General features: G+C 35.1%; 1 protein-coding gene across 2 annotated transcripts in view; it reads left to right on the forward strand.

Annotated features, from left to right (window-relative positions):
- Positions 1–19,256, forward strand: part of LOC111418118 (chondroadherin) — an 83,357-nt gene that overhangs the window by 50,511 nt on the left and 13,590 nt on the right. The gene's annotated exons all lie outside the window — the stretch shown is intronic.

Here is a 19,256-nt window from a genome sequence, read left to right on the forward strand (position 1 = left end):
GGGGACTGCTAGTAGAGGACAAATTACTGCGAATAGAAAGCATTGATTGAAGATACTGCTTGTAGAAGTTTACCTGCTACTTGCAAAAAAGTAAATATTTCTGATAGTAAGCTGGTTACTGCATGCAGAAATGTACAAACTGCTAATGGAAGACTAGACACTGTTTACAGAAGACTACATACTGGTGATAAAAAGCTAGACAGTCCTTACCGAAGACTAAATGCTAGTAATATAAGAGTAGATACTACTTATAGAAATCAAAACACTGGTAATATATTATTGCTTAAAGAAATTTGGAGACTGTTGGTAGATGACTAGTTACTGGCAATAGATGATTATATACTGCTTGTGCAGTACTGTTGGCAGAAGACCACTACATAAAGAACTCTGCATACTGATTTCAATAATCTAAATGTTGCTGATGACAAAAGATGACAGAAAGACTAGAATGGAAGATTAAAAACTGTGGTTACATAATTATTTATTAATTAATCTTAATTTAGTTTAACTTTTGACTTTCTCATAAAAGATTTTGATGAGAGATTTTACAATTTTCTACTATTTTGAAGTTTTTTTAACTAAAAATAAACTGGAATAATACATCAAGGATGAAATAAACCCGTCAGAATTGTTCCCGGCCAAATAAACGCCCCGTTTATCGCGCTGTCTCGAGGCGAAAAATGAGCGGCGCGTTTTAAGCAAACCCGGACAAATTTAAAGATGAAAAATAATGTCAGTCAGCAGTAACAGCTTTTTCTTGTTCCGAGCGGAAATACGGCCGGTCCAACTTTACACGAAACCAGTGTTACCAACACCGAACGCGTTCTACTCTTCGCCCTCGTGAATGATTCCACCAGGGAGCTGGTTCTTGTAAAATTTGACTCTCCGCCGCTTCAATTATTTAGAACCCTCGGCCACCAGTTCTGCCTCCGAATGTGGGTTAATTAATGCATTCCGCACGAGCGAGAATAAATTACGAGTAGGGTGAATTATAACGAAGAGAGCACATAATCACTAATCACGGAATTAGAATGAACTAAAAAACAATTTTAAGTAAAGTTAGATCAAAAATGAAAAAAAAAATAAAATTAATAATAAATTTAAATGTAGACAACAAATCCACTTAACCTTATTACTCACACGCAATAAACTATAATAACTCGAGTGTGACGTTATGCAGTAAAATATTTAGAGAATGGCCCGGTTTATGTGGCTTTAAAACGGACAGTTATAACGTTAAATTACCATGAAAAATTGAGAGTACCCTAAATTCTGACCCGCAATTGTCCCTATAAACATAAATTTATGTTCTTTATAATGTTAAATGATCTAATTAAGAATCTAATAGTTTTATCGCCAATTAACAAGCTTGTTGAAACGTAATTGCGTTACAAAACAAATCGTAAATAAATTAATTTTATATTGATATTCCGAAATGAAAGTAAAATATAGGGAATAATTAGTTTATGTTGAAATCAAAATGCAATTTAATCAGTTTGTACATCATCGTGTTTATACGAATACTTGTGTATAATTGAAACAATATATAAACTCTATATTGATGGATTTATTATTATTTATTGGTTGATCAACAAAATGTTATAATTGGAAACGTTCATCGTTTACCATAACATTTAATTGTTTGATAAGGGAATTATTTTGATAGGTTTTTGGATGTAGAGAACATTTTTGTCACAAGTAAAGAGAGGGTTTTAAATCAATCCGAAGGAGCCGTCTTGTTTTGCTCTATTATCCGTCCAAAGTCGGCGCGAAAGGATTGAAAGCCTTGAGTTCGTTCCGGGCCAAAGGGAAAATCAAACCCGATAACGCCGACTAACAAGGGCGAACTAATGCTTGCATTTCTGCAGGGAACGGAAGTCAAGGAAGCCATTTATCTCTGCCCCCGGGGTTCTCACTGGACGAGTACAGGGAAACGGTGTACTTGCAAGGCGTCGATAAATAATTACTGCTTCCGCCGCCCAGATTTATCAAATGGTTCCATAGCCTTTGTTTGATTCGGCAATGATAAATAGTGTAAATTGTTTTCCACTTTGTGGGCGTGATACGCGACCAGAAACTCTTCTCGTGTAGTAAATACGTGCTGGAAAACTCCACGAACGAACATTAACAACTGACACAAGTTAGTTGTGTGTAAACTTTAAAACTATTTACTATAGAAGGTGGAGTACTGATTGTATCCTATTCAAGTATCTTGTGATTTTATACAAAGAGGATACAACTTTGTTTCAATTCAAGTTTAAATTGAAACAAAGATTTCGTTAAGTTTGAAAATTTAAGTTTCCAAGACGCTAAAACCTCTCCATCAGACGCAACCATAAATAATTTATATTGCGCGAATGATAATTTTTACGATCGCGATTCTAAAAGACTGAGGCGCACTTTTAAATTTTTTATTACCTGGGCGTTATCTGAAAGCGTGGTCCAGATGTCGAGGGGTTGTGTACCTCGTAAAATTTGCATACTTCCATATTTCCAGCGAGGTTGAGTTTTTTAATCAATTCCCTTTAAACCACGGCTAACTATTTCGACAAATTAAAATTGTCATGTATAAAATCTCCGGTAGGATGTAATTAGTGTAAAAGTGGATCTCCGACCCGCTTTTGTATTATTTAATATCCCATTTAATCAAGAGATACGGCCGACGGGATATGTGTGTTTGCCCCACAGTTAATTTCGCGATGTCGCGAAAGAGGCGTCGTCCACCAAAATCCGGTCTAATTCCCGGATGGACCCTCAGTTTTATTCCCCCGATACTAAAACTATACCCTCGACCTAACTAGATTTTACTTCCTATAAAATTCCCTTGAGGTATCAAACATTAAACGTTTTATATTAATTTAGAAAGTTACGTGACTTGTTTTATAATAGATTTGAATAGACTTTGATACACAGAGAATATCGTTTTATTTTCATTCTTCGAGACAACCCATCATAACTGTTTCATAATTATATCATTAAATAACATACTAATTTTCTATGTAAATTTTCTGTCTTTAGCAAATGTTGAAAACGTACTTTAAATTTTAAATTAAGTTTGTCCGGTTAAAATAAATAAGCTTCAGCGATGCGTATGCTCTCTGTAAATTATATGTTCAACCAGTTTGTCCATCACAACGTGAGTGAGATATTCTCACACAGCTATATTTCCAGATACCGTATACAAAGCTTAACAAGCATTTTCAACTCTTTGAATTCATGCTTTGTAGGCATCATCAATACACAAACCATAAAAAAAACTGTCTCATAATTAAACACCGAGAATGCGAGTAATATAAAAGCGTATTCAGAGTTATGATCGAACAAGTGTCAACTGTTACAAAAGAATTTTAAAGTTGATATACTAGATGAAAAATAGAATCGATAGTTTGTGAAACTGAAATTTATATTAAAGCTAATACTAAGATTCCTCGTAGTTTTACTAGTCTGTTAAATGTCAAAGTTAATTGGTACTTTCAACGAAATTCATTCTAACAATAAGTATAATTTAGGTTAATATTGAAGTCTTGTCATGAAGTTTAGTGTTCTGCTTTAATATATCGATCATATACATATACTAAATACTGATTGTATTTCTTTTTAATTTGATTTAGTACATAATATCACGTTTAGATTTTGAGATATGATTCTTTAAGAGTTTCATTCAATAAATTATAACAATGGCAATTGAAGATTTGAAAAATTCATCTTAATCATACCAAATAACACAGAAATCTCCTTTAAACAACTTGTTATTGCGTATAAATATCTCAAGTAGAATTTACTACTTCTATTTCGACATCCATTAATATTTAGCTAATGTTGACTCTATATTCATCGTATCTGTATAACTATAGATGTGAATTTTTCCAAAAAAACCACTGTTTAAAAACGATGAAAGATATTTTATTCAATTATTAAATCGGTGCTACGTTACGTTTCAACCAATAATTTGGTCTTCTTCAGGCACGTCTAAAAGGTTTTATAAATTAAATACATATAATTAAAACAAAATTACATATTAAATATTTACCGTCTTAGGATGTAGAAAATGGAGGATATGATCTGTATAAACTTAACATCGTAAAAGCAATGAAGACAATTCGTTATTTACGTCTATTTTCGTCGTTATTTACGTCTAAATAACGAAATGTCTTCATTACTTTTACGATGTTAAGTTTATATAGATCATATCCTCCATTTTCTACATCCTAAGACGGTAAATATTTAATATGTAATTTTGTTTTAATTATATGTATTTCATTTATAAAACCTTTTAGACGTGCCTGAAGAAGACCAACTTATTGGTTGAAACGTAACGTAGCACCGATTTAATAATTGAATAAAATATCTTTCATCGTTTTTAAACAGTGGTTTTTTTGGAAAAATTCACATCTATAGTTATCCATTAATATGATTGTGCACAGGTTAATTCAAATAATCATTACTCTGAAATTTGAAAATATCAAAAAACTATTTTAATCATGTTAAATACCTATTAAATATCCTTTAATCATCCATGACTATGTTTATGCAGAGTTGCATTCAAAAAGTTATAAATCCGAAATTTTAAAATATCACGAAATGATCTTAACGATAATAAATAATAAAGAAATTCCCTTTAAACTGCTTTTTAGTGCATAATGATATCTCAATTACATTTTGAGATACGTTTTTTTAAAGTTCATCTATTTGTATTGTAATATCTGTTATTATGATTGTGCAAAGTTTAATGCAAAAAATCATTCGTTTGAAATTTGAAGATTTCTAAACATTATCTTAAGCATGTCAAATACCTATTAAATATCCTTTACATTAGTTTTTTTTTCATCATAATATCTCAATTAGTTTTAGAGATATGTGTTTTTGCGTTTACTACATCATCTACGACTATGTTTATGCAGAGTTGCATTCAAAAAGTCATAAACCCAAAATTTTTAGATATAAAGAAATTTTCTTTAATATGTTTTTTAGTGCATATTGATATCTCAACTAGATTTTGAGATACGATTTTTTAAAGTTCATCTATTTCTATTCTAAATATCTGTTATAATGATTGTGCAAAGTTTAATTTAAAAAAACATTAGTCTGAAATTTGAAGATTTCAAAAAATTATCTTAAGCATGTCAAATACCTATTAAATATCCATAAATTCCTTATGCCTTTCTTCAAGTCGCACAATTTGTTTCCACTCTTCTTTTCGATCGGTTTTAATACACAGTTCTCACTTATCTTAACGACACACGATAATTTAAATCTCATTCGTGGGTATGGCATGGACCGAAAATTGAATCACAATGTCTCCAAAAATTGAGACCAACTTCCCAAAAAAAAACAAGAACTGGTTCGCCCCCACCCTCAAGCAATGGAACGAACCGAAACCAAATAGTAACGAATAACGAAAATAAACAATAATGAGAAACTAATAATGTGATGCGTGAACAATCATGATATCTCAATACGTACTTGAGAATATGATGTTTTAACGATTGATTGCTTTTACTCCAATATCTGGTATTATGTTGTCGCAGGGATGTGTTCAAAAAATCATACGTCCCTTATCAGAAGATTTGAAGAAATGATCTTAAGTACAACAAATACTATTTAAATTTTCCTTCAATTGCTATTTACTTCATACTGATATCTCTTTTAGATTTTGACATACGATTTTTTAATCTTTATCTACTTTTAATCTAACGCGAATGTTAGATCATTTTCTTGACATCGAACACGTCGGCCGCCATAAGTATTGTTCGTGATACTTGGGTTAGGTTGGGCCAATAGCTGGATATAAGTCATAATCTTGGAGGTGTTCGAAGATGTCGGCAGCCATAAGTATTGTTTGTGATACTTGGGGCGATCAACATCTTCGAACTCAGCAGCCAAAAGTAGTATTTGTGATACTTGGAGTTGTTGACATCTTCGAAGTCAACGACAAATATAATAAAATCATTGATTGCTTGCAACTAAGTAAGTCCACGTAATAAGAAATTAATTACTCTCAAAACTATTAAAAATACAAAAACAAAGATACCTCTGTCAAGTTGGCACTACATCTTGCGATTTGAATAAAAAAATTATTGCATTAATTGTCGCTTAATTTGTCGTAAAGTTTACAAATTTGTTGCGTCCTTTTCTATAAACAATATTTAAACTATTGGATTTTTGAGGTAGTGCTAACTGGACAGTGGGAATCTATGGTAAAGAGTGGAGATAACAAAAAACTAATGACTTCATAAATTGTCGCTTAATTTGTTGTAATTTGTCGTAAAGTCTACAAATTTGTCGCGTCAATCGCGTGATGCAGTAAGTAGACCTAAGGCTGTGCAGCTTGGTAAAATGAATGAAAAACTTGCTATACATCAGTTTGGCCCACTTTTACCACCTCTTGATATATTTATCCGATAGATAATTACCATGGTTACAGCGGTTTTAAGCGCTCTCATTGGCTAAGGTCCATTACTACCATCTTTTAGTTAAATTTATCTTATAGATAAACCCATCTACTAGCCAATCAGAGCGCGTGAAATAGCCGTATCCATAGTAATAATCCCATAGATAGCTTAACCAGAAGATGGTAGTAACGAGCCTAAGAGCGCCAATTTATCTATCGGTTAAATTTATTAAGAGGTGGTAAAAGTGGACCTTAGAAGAACATGATAATATAAAGGTAGAAACGTGCGGATTGTTCATAGATGCTGAGTACAGTTTCCTAGGGGCAAGTCCAGACGGTTTAGTCGGACAAGGAGTTGTTGTGGAAATAAAGTGCCCTTTCTTCGCATACCATATGCATCCCAAGGATGCCATAAAACAAAAAAAAAACCTTTCTGGAAATGGAATCAAGAAAGAGACTGTTTTAAAATAAATAAAAAAGATAAATGGTACTATCAAGTACAAGGACAGTTGAAAATTACCAACAGAAAAGGATGCATATTTGTGGTATGGACCGATATAAACTATCCATTATCAGTGTCACGCAGAGTTTAACAATAAATACCAATAAAAGCAAAAATACTTGTTATAAATTGTTATAAATGTGTATATTGGTAACAAGAATCCACACCATGTATCCATTACAAGTTTTATATACAGGATGTATCTGAATGACTGCAACAAACTTCAAGGGATGATTCTTTAGTGAATTTTAAGGGTACTTTGATATACGCACCATGGGCGACTTCGACTCCCCGAAGGATCTACACCCCTCCAAAAATGGCGGAAAATTTTGGAATATATTTAACTCATAATAGGGCACGTTTCGACCCTATTTGTACTTTCAACCTACCCTTCTAAACTACTAAACGTAACCACTCAATCTATGGTATAGATAGATTTTCACTGTCAAGTTAGCACTACCTTAAAAATGTATTATTTCAAATATTGTTTATAAAAAGAAGCGACAAATTTGTAAACTTTACGACAAATTACAACAAATTAAGCGACAATTAATGCAATAGTTTTTTTATTTAAATCGCAAGATGTAGTGCCAACTAAACTAAACTAAAGATTCTTTCATTAACTCGAAAACATATTTTTATAATTAACTAAGATATATTTATTAATTCACAACGTAATGACGACGAAATTACCATGGTAGGTATATATAAATGTAGTTGTTTGCTCGGAACTGCTTTTAGCTCGTCCAATTTACAAAGTAAAACTCGATAAGTTTACACTATGGTATAATCTTCAATACACTAAGTGGCGGATCCATTATCATCTCGCTTCGACTGGCGCTTTATTCGGTTCTGCCCTTTGCTCTTACTAAAATCCCTATATGGTCGTCGATGGTTTCCCTTCGGTGTGCGAGAAGCTTATATAACGATTATAGTTGGTCACCAATATCAGCAGCATAGAGTAACAAGTGGCATCAAGATAATTTAAAAGTACGATAACAATAACGTAAATATATTGGTATTATTTGAAGTATCAAATTCTGAAATTGAAATTAATTACAACCAACGTCTTTAAAACACCGATTCATATCAATATAATGCAATTGGATTGAAAATATTGATTATCTTTATAATCTGGTTTAAAAAATATTGAACTCACTACGGATGTTTCGCTTTATTACTTTAATAATCCCCAATTTATTTAGATTATCAAACGAGTACGTAATTATCCCGAAAAGTTCATTTTGACTTTCAAAATGATGCGTTACTAAAGTTGTAATAATTTTTATTTATTTTCTCTTTAATTGGAGATGATTGATTATTCTACATAGAATACTAATTTTGTTAATTACCCTTTGTGATATATGCTTTATAATACAACATAAAACTCAACTATTTTAAGGGATGATTTTATACCAGTTTTTTTTCGCGTAGGATTGTTCGGTTATTATGGTAGAACCGCGTGTTTTAGAAAGCTTAATAGATCAAATCGCGTCGGAAATTCACTTTTGATAACGCCAACTCGCTCCGGAATGTTCAACAATAGGACAAATTCAAAATACCGGGACTCGTATTATTCCATTCCCAGCGACAATTCGGATTACGGCGTAGCAACGTTGGTTGGTTGGCAAGAGTAGCACGTAAAAAAAAACAGCGGCAAAAAGTGGCCGCTTAAAAATATACCCGGAGGGTGTGTGGAGAGATGAGACTTTTGTTCCGCAGATGCCCGAGTTAATTAACGACGCTACGTGAAGTGAGAACTGCTAGTTTCCGACGCTTTTTTCCCTGTAACTCTTTTCGACCCACTTCCCTCCCAACCGGCAGCTTGAATTTTCCTATAGGGCTCAATCCATTATCCAATTTAATGTTAGGAGAGTTTAAAATTAATAAAAGAGGTAAAAATCTTTGATATTATGGAAATTTGTCAAAGCATATCCTCTTGTAAAGAAAACGATGTTAACTTAATATATAGTGCCATATTTTAGGGATGGTGGCGAACCCGAAGGAAATAAAGTCGACCATTATTTTCATGCCGTCAAGAAAAAAAAAGTGCACCCAGAACGTAATCAGCGTCACCCCTTGCGCCTCGTCCTTCCGTTAAGGCACTCTGTCAAAAGTGCCACTTTAATAAGGCTTTATTAATTTCTCCATGACGTCGGTCCCGGTCTCGAACTTTAAGTCGCCGCTTAGCTCCGAGTTTGTCAACTGTTGCCAGTCGTTTAGGGGCCTATATTGTAACGTGGCACCCGCTTCTTCACTCATAAACGCAATTATAAGCCCGTTAAGTTTCTACTTTAACAATGCGAACAATACCTTCACTTATTGCAGTTAGTCAAATGACTTCTTTTCGTCACCTCTCAAGAACTTTAAAACTAGAATTAATCAAAATCCTTCTATAATATTTCTATTTATTTTTTAATAAAAATAATTCAATTAAAAGTTACATTCAAATAAGATACTCATTTAGAGTTCATCCTATATGACAAGTTTTAATTAAAACTCTCATACTTTTCTTTTTCGTTTTGAAATTCAAATTCATCGCGGATACCCATCATTTACTACATGGTGAAACTTTATCTACTTTTAATCTAACACGGATGTTAGATCATTTTTTTGACTTCACAGTCGTCGGCCGTCATAAGTATTGTTTATGATACTTGAGACAGCCGACGTCTTCAAAGTTGGCTGACATTATTTCTGTTAATATAAGAAATAATCTTGGCCGAATTCGAAGATTTCACCCACCATAAGTATTGCTCGTGATACTTGAGGCGCTCATTGTCTTAGAAGTCGGCAGCCATAAGTATTGTTCGTGATACTTGGGGCGGTCAATGTCTTAGAAGTCGGCAGCCATAAGTATTGTTCGTGATACTTAGAGCTGTCGTGATCTTCAAAGTCGGCCAAGAGTATTTTTATTGATTTAGGTTGGGTTGGCCCAACTCAACGCCATAGGTATTGTTCGTGATACTTGGAGTTGTCGACATCTTCGAAGTCGGCTGAGATTACTTCTGTTGATTTGGTTTGGGTTGAAATGAGTTAGATTGGGTTGGCCTAATCCAACGCCATAAGTATTGTTCGTGATACTTGAGGCGGTCAACGTTTTTGAAGTCGACAGCCATAAGTATTGTTCGTGATGCTTGGAGCGCAATTATAAGCCCGTTAAGTTTCTACTTTAACAATGTGAACAATGGCTTCACTTATTGCAGTTAGTCAAATGACTTCTTTTCGTCACCTCTTAAGAACATTATAGAATTAACCAAAAGTCTTTTTCCAAAAGGAATTTTGTAACATGCATAGTAATGTTAGGTCTGCTGCACTTATAACCAATAATTTTAATTTTTAACGTTACTTGTTGAGGTTGTCCCATCATTTGCTGGTATTGGGGGCTTATATTTCTCCAAAGACTCTTATAAGCTTCGAGGTAAATTTTTCATAATAGCATACTCGCAAGTTGAGTTGTTGCCAAAGTCAAGGGGCTTCATCTGTTGTACTTCTTTGAGATATGGCTGCTTTTCCATAAAAACAAATACATCTGAGGAGAAATCTAAACCTTGTTTTAGACATCGCCATATGGAATATTTTTATTCCGAAACTATTGGTTGATCATAAATCATCAAAGCTTTGAAGATCGCCTCAAAATACTCGTACTAAGTATAATAGACTGAGAAAAGCTTCAATATCTACACGATCCGTTTCTTTACAATCTATATCACAGACAAACGTCTTGATACTATTTGATTTTTCTTGATTGTCATAAAATTTGTTTTTTGTTTGGCCCGATGCAATTAACCAGTAACTCCCCTGATTCATGAGAAAGTAGTGTGATTAACTCGTTTTTGTAATTCATACGATGTGAGTTTAAAATAATTCAATTAAAAATTGCATTCAAATAAGATGCTCATTCAGAGTTCATCCTATGTGACGCGTTTTAATTAAAAATCCCATACTTTTTTTTCGTTTTGTAATTCAAATTCAATATTGCGCATACCCAGTTTTACGAGAAATATAAAAGTTTGATGCTCATCGCGTGCCAATCAGTATGCATTGGGGCGGCTTTTATGCGGTTTGCAGTAATTTTTTACGATTGGCATTTATTGCGTGGACCGTTTTCATGAAAAAAAAAGCGGAATACAAAGGTACTGAGAATTCAGTTCTATAACGCTTATAAAATCAACAGGTGTTTTGTCAGCTCCAACTTTTATTGCCACGCAAACCCAAATCAATGCAGCTACCCTCAAGCGTGAAAGCTGTCCGTCAAAAAAATGTTAAAACATAAAAGCTGCATATGATCCATTTTATATGAAATCTCCCCTTTATAAATTTCACATTAAATTCGAATTAATTATATTGAGGTAATCGATAACATCGAAATAATTGGACGTTAATTTACTATTATTAGTGGTGCCGCTTAATTAACTTATTTTGAAATATTTGAAGTGAAATAGATATTGAATAGAAGTGGTACTCATAGTTTTGGGAGTTTCCACACACTCACACGATTGATTGTCATATGTGGAACACTCAATAATGGAAATTGGATGGGCTAAATGCATAATCGAGCTTCAAGTTGTGCACGTCCTGCATTCAATGCAAATTCCGGAGTCTTGATAGAAAGGATTTCTATTTGGAGATGATTAATAGGACATGCGAGTTAATTTCTGGTCGAGTTTATTTAGTTTTAGGAATGGAATGCTATAAATTTGTACTAATAATCGATCGGGAAATAAAGCCCGACACTCCAATCGACCCTAATTTCAGGCTTAGCGGCGCGAAAAAGAGATATTAAACACCGCAATAAACCTCTCCGGTCCAGGGAACGGTTTCTAGCCACATCCGCTACGGCTCCCGCTTTATTTATAATCGATTATCAGTAGAAATTTCCGGCCAAAATATCACTGGGCAATTTCGCCCTTAACGTTTCGGGTTTTTCCGGGTATACGCGAGGGTGGTGTGAGATTCGGGCGGAATAAATTGGCCGGATTCCGATCATATCGGACCGGAACCCGACGGTAATCCGTGGGATTGCGGCGAAGTCCCATTGTTTCGTGACAATCAAAAGCGGGACAACGGCATCGTCGTCGCTTGGCATCGCGACACCCTCGCCGCGCTTATAATATTATCACCAGGCACGTTCTGATTGGAGCCCCCCAAATCCACGCTAATTGTCCCGGCCTATCTTGCTCGAAATTAATGGCAATTATGACGTCCCCAAATGTATAGGACTCGACCCGTCATCAAGAATTTCACTATCGATGACAATGAACTTGTCTTCTATGAATACCTCATAAATGTTGGTATCTATTCATTAAAATTTTTTTTTGTTTGATCCATTTCGTGAAATTTTTGTTCGTATCTTTACTGGATTAATGCGGTGTGCGATTTGGAAGTGACTTGGAAAAGGGGATGGGTTTAAGGATAAGAAAGATTGGCTTGGGTGAACCGTAAAATATTGTGATAATCGGAGGGGAAGTGATAAGGGCGAAACGATAAGGACGACGGTCGACAAGAATATGGTCCGGAAAAGTCGGCCAATGTACCGGAAACGCGATGTTTAAGGAAGTGTTGAGAGCGTCACAGCAGGCGCGCCTGCGTCCGTGTCGTCAGATCCTACAGAAGTGTCCCATTACCTTGCAACCAGCCACCCGGAATCATGTTTAAATACTTGTAATTCCAAAGGGAAATTTATGGTGCGACCAAGTACAAGGTTTTGAGGTTCCTTTTCTTTCGCTTTTTATTCCCTTCTAAAGAGAAATTCTTTGTGATATTCGTTTTAAATTTAAATTTACTGAATTAATGAACTTCAAAGTTGATTTGACAAACCAATGATTATACAGGTAAAATTAACGAGGTGTTTGTGTTTGCGGCAGGAAATCGCTAAGCAATCCAGTGAACACTCCCTCCAAGCGGCGTATTAAACGCACATGCTGGGGGTTGCTATGCATGTCCCCGGGGTTTGCTAACATCAATTTGATATGATCGATTCTAGTGGATTGCAATACCGAATAATGATCAACCGAAGCCCTTCTCGTTGCTTGTTCCCCAAACATTGGATTCTATTGATCAACAAATCTAAGTATATCAAACAAATAAAAACACAAGTGAATGTTGGAAATCACGATTTTACGAACTTGGGCAAAAACGCAATTGACACGTGACCCGGCACTACCAACACTATACGTGTTTTTGTAGCCGCATTGTTCGACAAAATCAACGTCGCCATTAGCATTTCATATTTCCACCGGTGTGTACCAGGCGAGCATACGTCAAACCCTTCAAAATCGTAATTTAAAATGAAAATTTTGAACGAACCGTCCTAACGGGTTTTATATTTTTTTTTATCCGTACTTTCCATGCATGATAACGAACACAAACTGCATGACTAATATTGTTTTTAACCTAATTTCATCTTTCTGAGTGGACACAATAAAAGTACTGCGAATTTCACATAACTTGCAATATATGAATGTAGTAACCATAGTTACGAAATTATTATGCACTTGCACTGCCCCACATAAAATGCAACATAGCTTAATAGTACAGGCATTGAGTAGTTTTGCAAAAGAAAAGTTTTGCTTGGAAAAAGGTAACGTCCTTGTGATAACCCTAAGTTTTCGACCGTCTTAAGATATGCAGGGTAAAACCCGAATGTTTCTGGTTCTTGGTATATAACGCTGAATAACAATTAAAACTAGAACTAACACTAGACTTAGAACTAGAAACATTCGGGTTTAGCCGCATGTCTCTCAAGACGGCTAAACCCGAATGATTCCAGTTCTTGTGTTAGTTCTAGTGATAGTGCTAGTGCAATACCAGAACTAACACTAGACCGAGAACTAGAAACATACGTGTTTAGCCGCACGTCTCTCAAGACGGCTAAACCCGAATGGTTCTAGTTCTAGGTTTTATGTTAGTTCTAATAATAGTGCTAGTGTAAAACTAGACCTAACACTAAACTTAAAACTAGAAACATTAGGGTTTAGCCGCACGTCTCTCAAGACGGCTAAACCCGAATGATTCTAGTTCTTGTGTTAGTTCTAGTGATACTGCTAGTGTAAAACTAGAAGTAACACTAGAATTAGAACTAGAAACATTCGGATTTAACCGCACATCTCTCAAGACGGCTAAACCCGAATGATTCTAGTTCTAAGTTTAGTATTAGTTCTAGAATTGCACTAGCACCTGTGTTAGTTCTAGTTTTAGTGCAATAAAAGTATGCAACATAATGATATCTTACGTTAACTAGCACTACCTACCACTGTCACTAGAACTAACATTAGACCTAGAACTAAAAACATTCAAACATGTTTCATTTAATATGGGACAAAGTAAGTAGGTACGTCCTGATTTCTATGGAAATATATTTTTGTATATTACATTTTAAATGAAATTCACTGTATAGGCCACTTGAAAGTTTTTTTTATGTACACATTATTTTCTATTTTGAGTTTTGAGCGAATTTTGTTGTATAATATGAAGTGCTAACGATAACCTCTGTTCCATTACCGAACATCAATATTGTAGCCTTTATAGCGGGCATAAGCCCATAATTGATAATTGAAGCCTGATACATAATTAAAGCTTTTGACATTTATACGAAATGGCGCGGCGGGAAATTTAAAATTTAAATCAACGGATATGGACGTGTAATTAGAATTTATTGTTAAACCATTATGATTTACGGGCGCACTTAAAATAAATTTGGCTCGACCAGTATTGGTGCTAGGTATTTCCCAATATTTTGTTTTTCCGCGGCGTACGCGCGGCGTCGCACGCACGGCTGCCAACGTTACGTAGGCGATTTATGACAGAATTTATGGTGCGAGGTTTATTAAAATGGAAATAGGAAAGGCCAGTTTATTCCACGATTCTGATTTCACTTCGTAGAATACTAAATTTTGAACAGTTTTAGCAAACAACTCACGAGCGATATTAAATTTCTAATTAAATTAATACCCGATTTTCCGTGTGCTTTGGATGCGATCGTTTCTTGGCAGTCTTTTGTTTCTTAGGGTAGGGAAAAGATTGCATTTTCACGGTGAGTGGCGTTTCAAGCTTGGCCAAGCTTGGTGGTTGCACCACGAACCGCTTAAGATGCACATCGTTTCCCGCTACAGATGAATGCTACATTTGCCCTCGATGAATGCGCTAGTTGGAGAAGCTTGCTTCGTTTGAGAAAAGCTTTTGTGGCCCTCGGTAGGGTTGTAATTCGCCCCCGGTGTGTATATAACCGAGAATGTATCGCCTCAAATGAGGGTACACTTAGAGCGTGGTGAAGACGACGTATCGACTGGATTGCCGCATGTAAATGAGAAGAGAATCAATTTCCAATTTATATCATCCCAACATTCGTCATGTCTATCTTTACAGATAGAGTCTCGTAAGAAACTACGATTCGATATACGCGAAATCTGAAATAGGAACGTGTATCGATGCATCCTGATAGATACGTGCATCGAGTTTTCTCGAAACTCATAATATATTTCTTTCAATTTGAAACAACTCGTAAAGAATTCTCATAAATTATCCATTTCCATCAGGAGTAGTAAATATTATTTGGTGTAAAGAGATCCATGGGCGCCGGTGGTTTAGTTCAGAGAACTACCCTGCACAACTGAGTCCTTTGCAAACAGGGACGACCGTGCAATTGGCCGAGCCCCAGGAGACCGGAAGCGCTGACCCGAAATCGAGTGATGGACCTCTTCGTCTGGGAACGATCGCTCATGCTGTCCCGGGTTGGCCACGGTATGTGTAAACCTCCAGGATCTATTATAATGGCTGCCGTTGCAACCCGTATCGAATTCCTACAAGTTGTATTCCAGAAGGCCCATGCTTAAAGCACTGTGAAATTAATTCGGTTCAAAGTTCTCTTTGCTTCCAGAAGGGATACTATTTGCAAAAAAGAAAATCGCGAAACTAATCTGGTTCCCACTATCCCACTGTTTCATTTCTATTCAATATAGGTACACAGACTATCGCTTGAAACTAAATTAAAAAAGGTAAAAGCTTTTGTTCAAAATGCATGAACGAACACCAGTAATTTTTTAAAAAAAAACCAAATCGATTCGTATTTAAAAGAATGTATAAATAAAGCACTTTAAAAAGTCTAAAAGTCTCGTGAGCGTATAAAAGGAACTAAAACATAGCTACCGCAAAGCAAAAAAAGACCGCCGAGCTAGGTGCAAGGAGAATTTGGTTACATCAGATATTTGCTTAGGATACGGGACGTTATCGCGGCTACAACGTTAAAATGCAAATTGAGGGCTCGGACGAAAAAAAGCACGATGCGGTTTGAGGCTGTTTCGTCGGTATTTGCGGAGAGATATCAGATAGCGCTAATATTAGCTGACAACGCAGTCATGGAAGCACCGAGCTCGGCCTACATTTAAAAGTCAAAAGCAATGCGCGATTTGCATATTAACTGAATTATGGAAATGTAATTAGTTTACGGTTGTATCCTCTGTTCAAACATTATCAATAAGCGCCACCGGCTGCCGTCGACGCGACACCCTTTCCCGTTGAAATTGTCACACAAACGAATGGGCACCGGGAAGCGGCGCGTTTGTTTCAATTAAGCCCGGACCACCATTAAATCGAAGGTAAACACAGTGACGTTTTCGACGATTAAACTTTAATATTTGATCACGCTGCTAATTTTCAGCTAACACAACCCCAAATAAAGCAAGTTTATTTTTCGAAATTCAATTTAACAATAATGGTTTCACGAATTGAGTTACCAATTAAGATATCAATTAAGGAATAAAAGCCGAAATTGTATCCGGAACCGATTAAACTTAAATATTTAATCATCTTGGGTTTTATATCGAGGGGTTGGCATTTCGAAAGGGGTAGATAGATAAATGGCGAAAGAAGTAGAACCGACTCGAACACCGAGATGACTAAAGGGCCTATTCCTGGCCATGTCTTTGTGTTCTAGCACGGGGGACTGACAGATGTATATTTGAAACCCCCGGACGAAGAAATTGCTTTCTAAATGATAAATGGGATACGAATTCTTATTCTCTTAAGAGGGCGCCATTTTATTAAGCCAACTGAACCGGATTAAATTCGGAAAGGTTGTCGGAAAATCCGTTTAGCGCGCTCGCTACTCTTTCACTTCGTTGAGAGACAGCGATACTCGAAACTTAGGCTGAAGTACTCTCTTGACATATTTTTATCCGTTAATGTTTAGGGATTAGTTAATTACTTTCAACAAAAAAATGTTCATTTCAAGTTTTGCTAAAAAAACAAAGCTATCTACCTTTTTGGTATTAATTTAAACGATTCTAAGATTTCTTAAAAAAATTTTTAATCAGTTTGTTAAATAATTAAAATTTCATTAAGAATACTTTTATCAAAATCTAATCCAAGAGTTGATCTAAAATCGGGACGAACTTAATGTAAAAGTTGGGAAATCTCCATGAAATATTAACTTTTGCGAGATTCAATCAGATTTATCTGGAAATGTGATTAAGGTTATATATTATCTAACCCGATAATCTGATACTATGTATATCACTTTTACTCAATCAAGAAAATAAATTAAACAAAAGCTAAGTAATTTAGGTTTGCTTGTTAATGTAACAAATAAAATTATCGAAAACATTTTAATACTAGATTGAATATGCAAGTTAAATTAAACATATAACGATGAATGCTGTTTTGTCAATAATCACATATTCCCTACAATATCATTAAAGGATGGCTGGTGTTCTGCCATCTTCTGTACAACATGTCTACAACATGTAGGTCTCGGGTCATTTTTGATGACTTAGATTATTTCGTGAAAAAGTTTTCAAGTATTCTAAATCATTAACGACTAGTTAATGATGCTGGTGTTCCTGATTCGTGATTTAAGTATCGATGTCGATGAATATTTATGCGAGATCCAGTCACGTATTATCTCGTACATCATCATTTTTTGGCCATACAGGAATTGTGCTTGTAAGGGTATTTGTATGGAACAGTTCCAGTAATCAGTGAATGATGATCCATAAAAGTCTCATTTCTTAGCCTTTCGTTGAGACCATCACCCCTGATAACCAATGATTTTGTTCTTCTTCCCTGTGCTGCTCTTAAAAATGCTTGTAAATTTGGCCAATCCAATCCGTTACGTTCTTTAGCCATGAACACTGTCTCCTACCCAACTTATTGCTCCAAAAGCTTTGTCAGAGTCTTTGAAGCAGCACATTTGGCTCAAATGATGCCTTTTTTGATTACCCAGACGGAAACCAAATTTTTCGCTGTGTATGATTATTAAAACTGTCTTCAGAGCATGGCTCATCATGCTAATCAGTCGATATTGTGAACACTTGTTTGTTCCACTTTTTTAAGGACTCAAATTGGGTGGCAAAATTCCTGAGCAATATATCTCATCATCATTTTCCATCATCTAGTAATTTAAGCATCTCGATGTATGTATAATCCTCACACGGGGCTTTATTCTTTTGTGTATGTTCAATAACCATGTTTTTGCTGTAATTCTTTATGTTCTTGATAGAGTTTTTCCATCCAATTTTCCTCAACCTCCCTTTTGAGTTTTGCAAAGTTTTTATGGATTTCTTTGAATTTTTTGATGTCTCACAAATTTATAACTTAGGTTAGATGTGAATCCAAGTTAATGAAAATAGTTAATAGATACATCATGGAAAATCTGACACAATCGAGATAATTATAATAATATTTGCATTTAATATACGCCTTGCTAAGGATATTCACTCGCGTAGTTTCATGATTTTAGAACATATACATCAATGACGTCACATAAACGCCATAAACCACAAAGCATCACTCAATGTCACCACCACTTAGCTCGACTATCCAATCAACCATCACAAGCCACCCCCCAACGCACAAATTCGATAATTATTACCTATATCACACCTATTATTTGTTGTAGTTCTTGAAAAACCGTTGAGAGATCGATTCTGAAATTGCAGACGTTCTAGTAACATTTGACACAAACTAATAACTAAATTCTTCCTTTAATCTCTTGCACATGTAACATTAATATTTATTAAAGTACGGTACATCGCAAAGAGCCGGTGCTAAACCATGTTTTGAATCTTGTCTTTGCTGAATGTTAACATATTTTTGTGCTGTTTTATTGCATTCAAGTAGTATCCATGATTTCGACGTTTAAATTCACTTGCTCAAGGTTGCATCTTTGTTTACTGCAATTCTTATCTCTACGACTTTATCTTACAGATTGTCCTTAACATATTCAAACTGACAACTTTATGTATCATAAATTATTTAAAACTTATCTAATTATCATTCAGGCTGAGCTCTTCTCAAACATCATCATGCTACTTATTTATCTTTGATTGTTAATAACACAAAGTGATCAACTAGAAATCAGCAACG

The sequence above is a fragment of the Onthophagus taurus genome, chromosome 11 (assembly GCF_036711975.1).
Source record: "Onthophagus taurus isolate NC chromosome 11, IU_Otau_3.0, whole genome shotgun sequence".
Taxonomy (NCBI): Eukaryota; Metazoa; Arthropoda; class Insecta; order Coleoptera; family Scarabaeidae; genus Onthophagus; species Onthophagus taurus.